Source organism: Podarcis erhardii, assembly GCF_964252035.2.
Source record: "Podarcis erhardii genome assembly, chromosome: 17".
NCBI lineage: Eukaryota > Metazoa > Chordata > Lepidosauria > Squamata > Lacertidae > Podarcis > Podarcis erhardii.
In genome coordinates this window covers 25,137,154-25,149,600 of record NC_138515.1, presented here as the reverse complement: position 1 = coordinate 25,149,600, position 12,447 = coordinate 25,137,154, and the positions used below count along the sequence as shown (strand labels likewise).

General features: G+C 49.4%; 2 long non-coding RNA genes across 2 annotated transcripts in view; one reads left to right on the top strand and one right to left on the bottom strand.

Annotated features, from left to right (window-relative positions):
• LOC309332588 overlaps positions 1 to 12,447 on the top strand; it is a 165,594-nt gene that overhangs the window by 37,273 nt on the left and 115,874 nt on the right. The window lies entirely within an intron of this gene.
• LOC309332633 lies at positions 5,467 to 7,290 on the bottom strand. The gene is made up of 3 exons (XR_014152267.1): positions 7,249 to 7,290; positions 6,827 to 6,977; positions 5,467 to 5,687 (listed from the first exon to the last, which is right to left on the bottom strand). It is a non-coding gene; the product is annotated as an uncharacterized lncRNA (long non-coding RNA).

The following is a 12,447-nucleotide window of genomic DNA, read 5'->3' as shown; positions in this document are numbered from 1 at the left end:
CAGCCGAAAGGCTCCCATGCAACTGAGCAGAGCAGAAGATGCCCCACAAATAACCCAGAGATGCATTTTAAACAAAAGCACACATTCTACTCATGTAAAAACACCAGGTGGGCCCCACAAATAACCCAGAGGTGCATTTTAAATAAATGGACACATGTAAAAACACACTGATTCCTGGACCGTCTGCGGGCCAGATTGAGAAGGCGATTGGGCTGGATTCAGCCCCCAGGCCTTAGTTTGCCTACCCATGGACTAGAACATCATTCTTCTTTTTACCAGTCCTGGGCCATTAACAGCAGCCGATGATGCCAAGAGCTAGCAGGGAAAGTTTATTGTCAGCATGGGGATAAATTGAACAGGATAGCTCAACCTGTTAATTTCCCCCTGCCCCTCATCATAGCAAGTGTTATGTAGTGAAGTTTCACCCTGGGCCAGCAGGGGGATACTGTATATAGTTTTCACTCAGGTCTGTAGATAGTTTCCCCTCAGGTCCACGTCAGTTATTTTAGGCGGGAACTCTGGGCTGTTGTTGTTACAATGTTGACAGCCGGCTGCCTATAAAAGCAGGCCGGCTGAGCTGTTTGCAGTCAGTTCTATTCCAGCTTACAAAATAAAGAGCTACTTGGAGAAATCGCTGTGCCGTCTGCTATGTCAACCCACAACTTAACACTGGCGACGAGGATGGGATCGATGGACATCAGAGCAGAGCCAGATGCGGCCAGCCTCTGAACTGAGCTGAATCACTGAGCTGAATCACAGAGCGAAATCACTGAGCGAAATCACTGGACAGAACCAATTCAGAGCTGACTGTTCTGGCTAAGAGCACTGTGTTCCATCCATCGCCCTTCACGCCGGCATCGGAATCATGTCTTCACTTGTGCCTCTACCGCCGTTTGCGCCAGCCTCTGAATCATGGGACTCCTACCTCGCTCGGTTCGACTGCTACCTCCAAGCCAACGAGCTGACAGCAGTATCAAAGGATCGGAAGCGGGGCCTATTCCTCAGCCTCTGTGGGCCTGAGGTGTTTGAGACGGCCCGAGCATTGGTTGCACCTGAAGCAGTCCAGGCAACACCATGGGACACGATCCAAGAGAAGCTCCGCAACCACTACGCACCAAAGCCGTCCAAGATTGCTGCCCGCCATGCGTTCTACCACCGGAACCAGGCAGAGGGGGAGTCAATCAACAACTACACCACCGCCCTGCGACAGGCTGCAATGCACTGTGAGTTCCGAGACTTAGACGATGCCCTGATGGATCGAATCGTCTGCGGGGTCCGGGACATCCAGCTGCAACGGCGTCTCCTCGCCAAGCCAGACCTCACGCTGCAGAAAGCCATTGAGGAGGCTGTGGCCTCAGAAGCTGCTGAACGCTCCGCCCAGGAGATCCGCAAGTCCAGCAGCCGGCGTCTTGCTAGGGAGCCAGTTCCGATGCATCATGAAGAGGCCAGCAGTGATGAGGCATCCTCCAGTGAAGACAACGATGTGCACCAGACAAAGCGGGAGCGCAGGAAGTTCCAACAGAAGTCCAAGGGCCAACCGGAATGTGCCGGCTGCGGAGGCAACCATTCCCGTGCCAAGTGTCGATTCAGAGACGCCATCTGTAGGAAGTGTTCCAGAAGGGGCCACATCGCTAAGGTCTGCCGATCGGCTCCGTCTGACACCCCCCCCTTCATCGACTCGCAAGTCCAAGTCTTCACTCCAGTCTGCCAAGGAAAGTTGTTTCGCTCTCACCAACTGCCGCTGCCCGTCTGGAACCACGATTGGCCAAACCGACTCGCCTACGCGATGCAAGCTGAACGTCACGGTGCTCATTGAAGGAGCTCCATGTGACATGGAGATCGACACCGGGTCTGCCCTGTCCATCGTGTCGTAGAGCACCATCAAAAGACTGGTACCCAGAGTGTCCAAAAGGCAACTCGACTCTCACCGCGTACACCTGAGAGACTACCAGGGAAACGACATTCCCATGGTAGGCATTGGCCGGTTCCGGATTGCCTTCAAGGATTTTTCGGGCCTGCTCCGGTTGGTGGTGGTCGAAGGTCAGCGGCCAAGCCTCCTAGGGCTAGACTGGTTTGATGCCCTCGGCCTGGAAGTCACCGGCATCAACTGCATCTCTAACGCAGAGACTGAGGGTCTGGTCAAAGACTTTGCCGAGGTTTTTGACGGCACCTTGGGGCAATATACAGGTACGCCCATCTCCTTTAGCCTTGATCCACAAGTCGCCCCCATCAAGCTAAAGCCACGCCGGGTTCCCTTTGCTCTCAAAGCTAAGGTGGACAAACAACTGGACAAACTGATCGCCCAAGGAGTTTTGGAGCCGGTTGACCACGCCAAGTGGGAAACCCCCATCTTCACGCCTGTCAAGCCAGATGGGTCGGTGAGAATCTGCGCTGACTACAAGTGCACGATCAACAAGGCACTTCAGCAGCACGCTTATCCGGTTCCTGTTGTCCAACACCTGCTGCATGAGGGTGAGGGTAAGGTCTTCGCTAAGCTGGACCTTGCCCAAGCCTATCAACAACTGCCAGTCGATGATGCCACTGCTGAAGCCCAGACGATCGTCACCCACCGGGGGGCATTCCGTTGCCGCCGGTTGCAGTTCGGGGTGAGTGTGGCTCCTGGCATCTTCCAAAGCCTTATGGAGCGTCTCCTGCAAGGGCTTCCGGGCGTGGTACCATATTTTGATGATGTCTTGGTGTCTGCAGACTCACACCAGCAGCTGTTCGAGCGCCTCCGTGCCGTGCTGACCAGGTTCCAAGAGGCCGGGCTCAAGGTAAAGAGGGAGAAGTGCCAGATCGCCGTTCCACAGGTAGAGTTCCTGGGCTATCTTATCGATGCCTCCGGCCTTCACCCGACCACATCCAAGATCCGCGCTATCCAGCAGTCCCCCACCCCAAAGAACAAGACGGAGTTGCAGGCATTCCTGGGGCTGCTGAACTTTTATAACATGTTCCTGCCCCACAAAGCCACAGTGGCTGAGCCTCTTCACCGACTCCTTAGTACAAAGACGCCTTGGGCCTGGGGTCATCGGGAGACGGCGGCCTTCAACGCGGTCAAGGCTCTCCTTTCATCAGACAGCGTGCTGGTACAGTACAGTGAATCTAGGCCGCTGGTCCTTGCCTGTGACGCCTCACCTTTTGGCATCGATGCTGTCCTTAGTCACCGTTTTCCAGATGGAAGAGAAGCACCGCTCGCCTCCGACGGAACGGAATTACAGCCAGCTCGACAAGGAGGCATTGGCACTTGTGGCTGGAGTGAAGAGGTTCCATGAATACCTCTATGGCAGGACTTTTGACCTCATCACTGACCACAAGCCACTCCTGGGCCTCCTCGCCGGTGATCGTCCAACTCCACCGGTCCTCTCGCCATGCATGCTGCGATGGACTGTTTTCCTGGCTGCCTACCACTACTGGCTCATCCATCGCCCGGGGAAATCGATGGGCCATGCCGACGCCCTCAGCCGTTGCCCTCTTCCAGCATTTGTGGAAGACCCGGCTCCAGCTTCATCGCTCCTTCTGATTGAGGATCTTCCGGCAGCGCCTGTATCAGCTGCCACTGTGGCCTCCGCGTCTGCCCAGGATCGCACCATCAGCCGGGTGCTCAACTGGGTGTGGAGGGGGTGGCCACAAGGGCCTTTTGCATCGGAGTTCCAGCCCTTCGCAACCAGACAACATGAACTCTCAGCTCATCGCGGCTGTCTGCTGTGGGGAGACCGTGTCGTGATTCCCCAGGGACTCTGTCAGTGCGTCCTGGAGGCTCTGCACGTTGGCCACCCAGGAATTGTCAAAATGAAGGCGTTGGCTCGGTGTTACGTCTGGTGGCCTAATATGGACGATGCCATCACTGCCTGGGTGTCCGCCTGTCAAGCGTGCCAAGAGTCGAGGCCTGCACCACCGGCAGCTAAGGGACACACCTGGGAGACGCCAAAGACACCCTGGTCGAGGGTGCACATCGATCTGGCTGGCCCCTTTCACAGCCGGACCTTTATGGTAGTGGTGGACGCCTATTCCAAATGGCTGGAGGTCGCCCTGATGCCCTCCACCACTACCGAAGCTGTCATCCGGGTGCGAGGCCTGTTTGCAATGCATGGGTGTCCTGATGTCCTTGTCTCTGACAACGGACCGCAGTTCACGTTAGGCACGTTTGAGCGGTATCTTTTGGGACTGGGCATCCGCCATGCCCTAACGGCACCCTTTCATCCATCCAGCAACGGGCAAGCGGAAAGAATGGTGCACTCGGCAAAAGAGGCACTGGCGCGCCTGGACCGGGGAGACTGGCATGAGCGGGTCGCCGAATACTTGTTCGTGCAACACATCACCCCTCATGCGGCCACAGGGAGGAGTCCTGCTGAACTGCTTATGGGCCGCCGCCTAAGGTCACTGCTCGACCGGCTACACCCGGACTTTGCCGTGGCTGAACCCCCAGGCTGTGCCAACGCGCCACGGTCATTTGTCCCAGGAAACCAGGTCTTTGCCCGGAACTATGTGGGGGACATTCCTTGGGTGCCAGCCACAGTAGTGGGAGTCACTGGACCTCGCTCGTACCAGGTGGCACTCGAAGACGGACGCTTGTGGCGACGGCACATAGACCAGCTTAGGCGCAGGGTTGGGGACTTGGACACTACCGAGGTGCCCCCAACTGCGCTTGCGGCTCCAGAAGAGACACGTACAGATGGCGAGGCCCCACCTACATCTCCCTCGCAAACTGCCAGCGTGGAGCTGAACCAAGCCGCTTCAGAGGGTCTGCCAGACTTACCACAGACTCAGACCACTCCACTTGCGGAGGCTCCACCCGCAGCAGCGGATCCAGGGGAGTTGGTTCCAACGCCATCTAGGGTCGCACCACAGCCTCAGCAAGAACTGTGTGGCCCTCCGGACTTGGCTACCAGTCCCCGGCGGTCTGGCAGAGTTCCCAAGCGCCCAACTTATTTAAAGGACTATGTTGTTGGACATGTATCACTGTTGGTCTAAGTATGGGAAATGTAACCGATATGCTTTTGTGCCTAATTGAACCATTACGCGTAGTGCTGTATATAAGGAAACCATTACGATTGTAACTAACGCCTTATCTCGGTGGGGAGGGGTGTTATGTAGTGAAGTTTCACCCTGGGCCAGCAGGGGGATACTGTATATAGTTTTCACTCAGGTCTGTAGATAGTTTTCCCTCAGGTCCACGTCAGTTATTTTAGGCGGGAACTCTGGGCTGTTGTTGTTACAATGTTGACAGCCGGCTGCCTATAAAAGCAGGCCGGCTGAGCTGTTTGCAGTCAGTTCTATTCCAGCTTACAAAATAAAGAGCTACTTGGAGAAATCGCTGTGCCGTCTGCTATGTCAACCCACAACTTAACAGCAAGCAAAGTACCAGGACAGACAGACAGAGTGGGAGAAGGCAGCAATGGAACGAGTGAGGATGAGGCACAGTATGGCATTCAGACCAGAGTCTCTATTTCCTCTCATTCTGCAAGACGACGTCCACATGATAGATGCTGTCTTGCTAGCTTCTCTTGGCCATTGATCTCTGCCTGGATGGCTCAGATTTTCAACAGCTCAATTCCCAGGAGTTTGCTTTGCGAGCCTGTGGTTAAGCGTTAAGAGGCCATTCCTCCCGAGCTGTAAGGAAACAGGACTTTATTTGCCCGGTCACACAGTCACACCTGTTCAGTGTCAATGTTAGAAATGTGGCAGACCTAAAGAAAGGAGAAATTAACACCAGTCAGGCTTGCAGAGAGAAAAATACTGGGCCCTTAGGGGTGGCAATGTTCTGGGGCTCTAGGCCCCTACCCCAGAGTTTGCAAACCATCATTTCCTTTTAGGGTTGCCATCTCTTTAATAAAAAATAAAAAATGAGGCCCTGCTTCTCATGCGACTTTGTCAGTCGCTCAGCACACAAAAATTCAGCAAGTGAAAAGTGCTGAAGACACAAGAGCCAGGCTGAGGAGAGGAGGTTGAAACTGTGTTTTTTTCAGATCCTAGACAAGAGCAGCTGCCTTCTCTTTTGCAATAAATACCCTTTAGCAGTTCTGGGACGAGCAGAAATGACAATTCTCAGTTCTTATCAGATGCCCACAACCATGATGATGATTGGAAGGTGCCAGGGCAGGTTACAGCAATATATATTTTAAAAAGAAACAGTATTAAAAGCAGCTTAAAACAAATCACAGGACTCAGCTACATTAGTAAAAAGAAAAAAGGGGGGAGCATTTTAAATGCGTTGTAACACTGAGACACCAGACGGTGCTGCAGAGTTCTGTCTTTCGACAACGTGATTTCCCGTTATGATGTTTACAACGCATTTTCCTGAAACGTTTTTTTAAAATGTGTGTAGATCTAGCCACAGACACAACTAGAGTACAGTGGTACCTCGGGTTACATATGCTGCAGGTTACATACGCTTCAGGTTACAGACTCCGCTAACCCAGAAATAGTACCTCGGGTTAAGAACTTTGCTTCAGGATGAGTACAGAAATCATGCTCCGGTGGCACGGCGGCAGCAGGAGGCCCCATTAGCTAAAGTGGTGCTTCAGGTTAAGAACAGTTTCAGGTTAAGAACGGATCTCTGGAACGAATTAAGTACTTAACCCGATGTACCACTGTAATAGTGTGTTTAGATCAGGGATGGGGAATCTGTGGCCTTTTAGTGATGTTGAATTTCATTTTCTGTCTGCTGCAGATGGCATGGACAATGGTCAAGGATGGTGGTGTGGGAGTAATTGACTTCTTCTGGAAAGGAAATGTGGAAAACTGAGACATCAGAACCCAGGGAAGTCCTACAAGGCATTATTTTCTACAGCAATACATTTTGGCTGCAAATCCCACTCATGCTCACCTAGGATTTATTCCCACTGAGCTCAGCGTGGCTTGATTCTGAATAGACTTGTACAGGCTTGCAGCAGGGGATTTCCCCCGCACAATATCTCTCTGTGGTCTGGATGTTGTATCTGTTGAATGTTGGGCTGTTACTAGGTAGAGGAAGCCTGCTGAAAAAGGCATGGCAATTATGTAAGCACACTGTAATGCATAAAAAAAGGGGGGGGATTTTTAAAGTACGCAAATCAAATTGACTAGACAATTATTCAGATTAACTTGAAGCACCTTAATTCAAATTAGCACTTACTCAGACAATTATGCTTGAGCTTTATAGCTTTGTAATTAATGCATGTATGCGAGCCAACTTTTCATTGTGCTTTTAGTGGCAGCCTGACCTGTAGAAATTAAGAAGGTGCCGATTATCCTGGCATAGAAACCTACCTCACAGGGTTGTTGTGGGGGTTCAGTGAGGGGGGAATCATGTGCGCCCCCTTTGAGCTTTCCTCACAGGCGAGTTTCTCCACACCATCGATCATTGTGTGTTAAGTACAGTAGTGTACAGTAATTCACTGAGATTGCAAATGCTTGTATGCATTACCATGTGTTTAAATTTGATTGGTTGGTCACTGAATTCTAGAGACGTCTCTAGTAGTTCTCATGTGATTTGGCTAATGTTGGTCACATGGGAGGCAGCTAGTGAAAGAGAGACTCCCTTTTATGTGAAGCAAGCTGACTGTGTTTTGGAATCCACTGTGAACACTGCTAAGTTGAATGGAGTGTTGGAGTGCTGCTTCTCTGCTTGAAAGAAGAAATTGAGCAAAGTTGCAGGAGGAGGTGAAAGTGGAAATCTGTGATGGCCTGGGATTCGGACTCGGAGGCTGAACCTGAGGAATCCCAGCCTGCACAGGAGTCCCCGCCTCCAGAACCAGCTAAGCCGGGGCTGGGGCTTGAGCCTGAAGGGTCCTCACCTATGCTGGATCCTCAGGTGCAGGCACCAGCTGAGTCTGCTCTGGCTCCTGAGGTGATGGAGGACCCATTGCCTGCAGGTGCTCCACTCTCAGCCCTGTCAGGGGAATCTAAGGTTGCCTCTGGGTCTGGTAACCCTCCAGCCTCTCCTGAGCTGCAGAGGCTCAGGGCAGCGAGGCGGAGGGAACTAAGTTTCCGCAGGAGGAGTGCTCGCCTCCAGGCCAGGAGAGGTGAGTCACCTGTGGACTGGGGCCGCCCTATGCCTCAGGGCAGATAAAAGCCAGCCAGCCCCAGTCCCAAGTTGCGGGAGCAACATTGTTGGTAGCCAGTTCCTGCCTGCACCCTGTCCTGCTCTTCTGCCAGAGTTTCTGACGTCACCCGACTCCCTGCCTTGGACCCCACTTCAGCTTTGACGGAAGGCCTCCATACCGCATCCTTGACCTTCGACTGGACCTTGCCGCACGGTTAACCCCTCGGGACCAGCACAAAATCTCTCCTAGGAGCTGCAAGGCATGGCCTAACTGATATACAGCAGGATGAGTGCTGAGCTCTGGAAAGAGAGGAAAAGGCAGTTGTTTGGAAGTTAGAATAAGGGACTGTAAGCCCATGCTTACAGTCAACAGCTCCCTTCCACCTCTCCTGTAATTTCAGAACTGATTTATGCCTGAGTGTACACACTCAGATGGAAAAGTGAAATTGCACTTCGGGCTGAAGGTGAGAATGCCGTGTTTGCTTTTAAAATATATAGGAGAACATTCAAACAAATCACACAACCTCCAACAACACCTTAAGCCTCAATAGAAAGAATATACAGCAGGGAGCAGCTTAGGTTGGATCTTTTCCGCTTGCTATGCTAGTTTTCTGCTTCCACCGAAAGCTTTTTGTTTGCTTTTTAATGGGGTGGCTATTTTTTTTAAGGGGGGGGGGACACCTGCATCCATCCATTATACCACCTCTGTCACTTTGTTCTGATGCAGGCATAGGCAAACTCGGCCCTCCAGATGTTTTGGGACTACAACTCCTATCATCGCTAGCTAACAGGACCAGTGGTCAAAGATGATGGGAGTTGTAGTCCCAAAACATCTGGAGGGCCGAGTTTGCCTAGGCCTGTTCTGGTGCATCTGCAGATCTGGCCTCAAGAATTCAGGATCACCACCTTTCCCCTGGCTCCTATGCCTTCCCTAACATCCCTGCACCCAGAATGACACAGCTGAAACATTCCCCAGGAGCACTGACCTCCTTGCCACAAAAAGCACCCACTTCCCTGTTTGTATGCTTGCTTGGCAAGTTGTTAAAAGCACAGAATCAAGACACCTACAGATAGTGCTGTTTCCCACTCAGCCTCAAAAGGTGCAGGAACATTGTCCTTTGTTGCACCTGCCACCCTCTTTCACTAGAGCAACTGCAAATGATGATCAATCCGTCAATCTAGTCCACCTGGTCTCAGGCAATTTGATGGATTATGATGGTTTTGCTGCTTATTGGTGATATGCTTAGGGAAGCTTTTAATGTTTGACGGATGATTGTATTTCAATATTTTGTTGGAAGCCGCCCAGAGTGGCTGGGGAAACCCAGCCAGATGGGCAGGGTATAAATACATTATTATTATTATTATTATTATTATTATTATTATTATTATGTATTTGCTGCTGCAGCTTTTGGAATGTATTGTTCCTTTTTTTGAAAAAAAAAATAATGTTATGTTTTATGCTCTTAAAGTTGTTTCAAGACTACTAATATGCCAAGCAATTGAAACATCATCATCATCATCATCATCATCATCATCATCATCACTTCTTTAAAGGCTACAGTCCTGTGCAAATGTATTAGGTAGTATAGTTGGTCTCTGGTATATACTAAAGTTTTGGAGTCTTACAGGGGAAGACAAGTTGTGATGATCATAACAATTCTTAGAAACCAAATTATGTCCACAGGTTGGAGCTGGTGTTGAAGTCTCCTTTCTCCAAACAAATCTGACTTGGGGTAATTTCTAAAACATCATTGTGCCAAAGGGTCTGCTCTTGGCGCTGCTAAGAAGCGGGAAAGGAATGTTTCCAAAAGAATATATTTGTACCTATTTAACTACTGGCTTTTATTAACGTGCACGCCAGTTATGTGCTCCTGAGATTCCGTCTACAAGAACAATTACAATCAAATGCCTCCAGATTGTCCATTTGGATCCCGGGAAATAGCTCAGCCAATCCAATTATATGGCTTTCCCACAGATTTGTTTTCGACAGTCTAAAATGTCAGATGCTAAACTGGATTTTTTTTTATTTAAAAAAAAAACAGGTTGAAGGATATTTTTGTGCAGCGTGATTTATCTTCGGTGGCCAATATTAAATCGGAACCCATGATACAATTTCATCAGAGACTGAAAAAGAATTTAGCTGGTTTGTCCATGGCTCTGCCGAATCAGGACGGTGACCAGTCTAAGCCAGAATCCTGCTCTCACTGTGGCCAACCAGATGCTCGTGGAAAGCCCTCAAGCAGCACCTGAGTGCAACACCCATCTCCCCTCCTGCTTTTCCCTGCAACTGGGATTCAGAAGTATACTGTCTCCAACTAGGGACAGCGTGCAGCCATTGTCACTAGTAGTCATTGGCAGCCTTCTCCTTCATGAATTGGTCTAATGCTCTTTTAAGCCATCAAAGTTGGTGGCCATCGCTGCCTCTTGTGGGAGCATTTTCATATTTAACTACGCATTGTGTAGAGAAGTGCATTCTTTTCTTTTTGTCCTGAATCTTCCAACATTAAGCTCCATTGGATACTTCACCAATTTTAGTGTTGTGAGAGGTGGAGGAAAACTGCTCTCTATCTTGAGTTTCTACTGAAATGAGGCTGCATTTTAATGCTGTATTTTAATCTTGTTTTTAATTTTTATTTTAATCCATTGTTTTATACTGCCCTGAGCCCGGTCTTGGCTGGGGAGAGCGGGGTATAAATAAAATTTATTATTTATTATTATTTTTTATTATCTGCTTTCTCCATGCCATGCATAAATTTGTAAACCTCGAGTCTATCCCCTTACTTGCCTTTTCTCTAAACTCATAAGTTCTTAAATTACAGGAGAGGTAAGAAGGGGGCTGGTTTTGTGATGGGCCCCCTTGCCGACTCTGTTTTTAAAGCTTTGGGGGGGCGTGATTTGCCCAAGACAGGGAGGAATTGGGGGAACAGGGCTTGTGAATGCTATTAAGGTCCCCCTCCCTAATTATAAGCATGGTTTTGGTTCCTGAGTTGCTGATCCAAAAGCCATACCCAAGATCAATAGGGTGATGACTTAACAGAGTGCCAAAATAAGAAGAAGACAGGAGCCACTTCAGCAGAAAACAGGATATAAAATTCAGTAAGATTTGCATATTCTAATTTATGTCTAGAGCAGCAGGTGTAAGAAACAATTGCTGTGATCTAAACAGAAATGCTGTTGTTCTGTCTGCTGTTCAGGTGCTCACTATTAATGGAGCAATCTCTAGGGCTGCCTGCTGTCCCTTCTTGGGATTCTTTATCCTGGAACTGGACTTGAATCAGCCAACCCTTCAAATAAAGGATGGCTTCAAATACTGATGTGACATCAGGCAGAGGAATACCCTCTGCAAGGCAGGACACATGGCTGCCATACCCTCCAATATTTCTCTGATTAAAATAGGGACATTCTATTTCATCATCATCATCATCATCATCATCATTAATATTAATATCCCACTCATCTGGCTCAGTTACCCTAGCCACACTGGGTGGCTTCCAATATACAGCGCCACCTCAGTTTTCAAATCTCGAAAGTCAAAAGTTTCGGTTTTTGAACGCTGAAAACCCGGAAGTAACTGCTTCGGTTTTCAAATGCTTTTCGGAAGTCAAACGTGCCATGCGGCTTCCGTATTGAGTTTTCTGTAAATAAATGCTTCCAGAAGTAAATGCTTCAGTTTTCGAACGTTTCGGAAGTCAAACGGTCTTCCAGAACGGATTATGTTTGAAAACCAAGGTACAGTGGTACCTCTGGTTAAGAACTTAATTCGATCCAGAGGTCCGTTTTTAACCTGAAACCGTTCTTAACCTGAAACTGTTCTTAACTTGAGGTACCACTTTAGCTAATGGGGCCTCCTGCTGCCGCCGCCACGCGATTTCTATTCTCATCCTGAAGTAAAGTTCTTAACCCGAGCTGCTACTTCCAGGTTAGCGGAGTCTGTAACCTGAAGCCTTTGTAACCCGAAGCGTTTGTAACCTGAGGTACCACTGTACCACTGTATATAAAAACATAATAAAACACTAAACATAAAACCCCCCTTCCCTATACAGTACAAGGCTGCCTTCATATATCTTCTAAAAGTTGTATAGTTACCGGTAATTATCTCCTTGGCTCATGGGGGGGGGGGGGGAATCAGATAACTCCACACCCTCTAACATTTCCCCAATGAAAACAGGGACGTCCTAAAGAAAAGCGGGACATTCTGGGATCAAATCAGAAACCGGGATGGCTTCTGTAAATCTGGGACGGCCCCTGGAAAATAGGGACACTTGTAGGGTCTGGGCTACTCTCCCAATTGGTCACTAAAAGGTTACCTTGAACCTCTCCTCTCCCTTACAAGGTGTAAAGCTCTATGTTTACTGACCCTCCTCCTTTCTCCATCTATTATGCAGGCTCTTTGCTGCTAAATATTAGATCTCTCTTTTAAAACC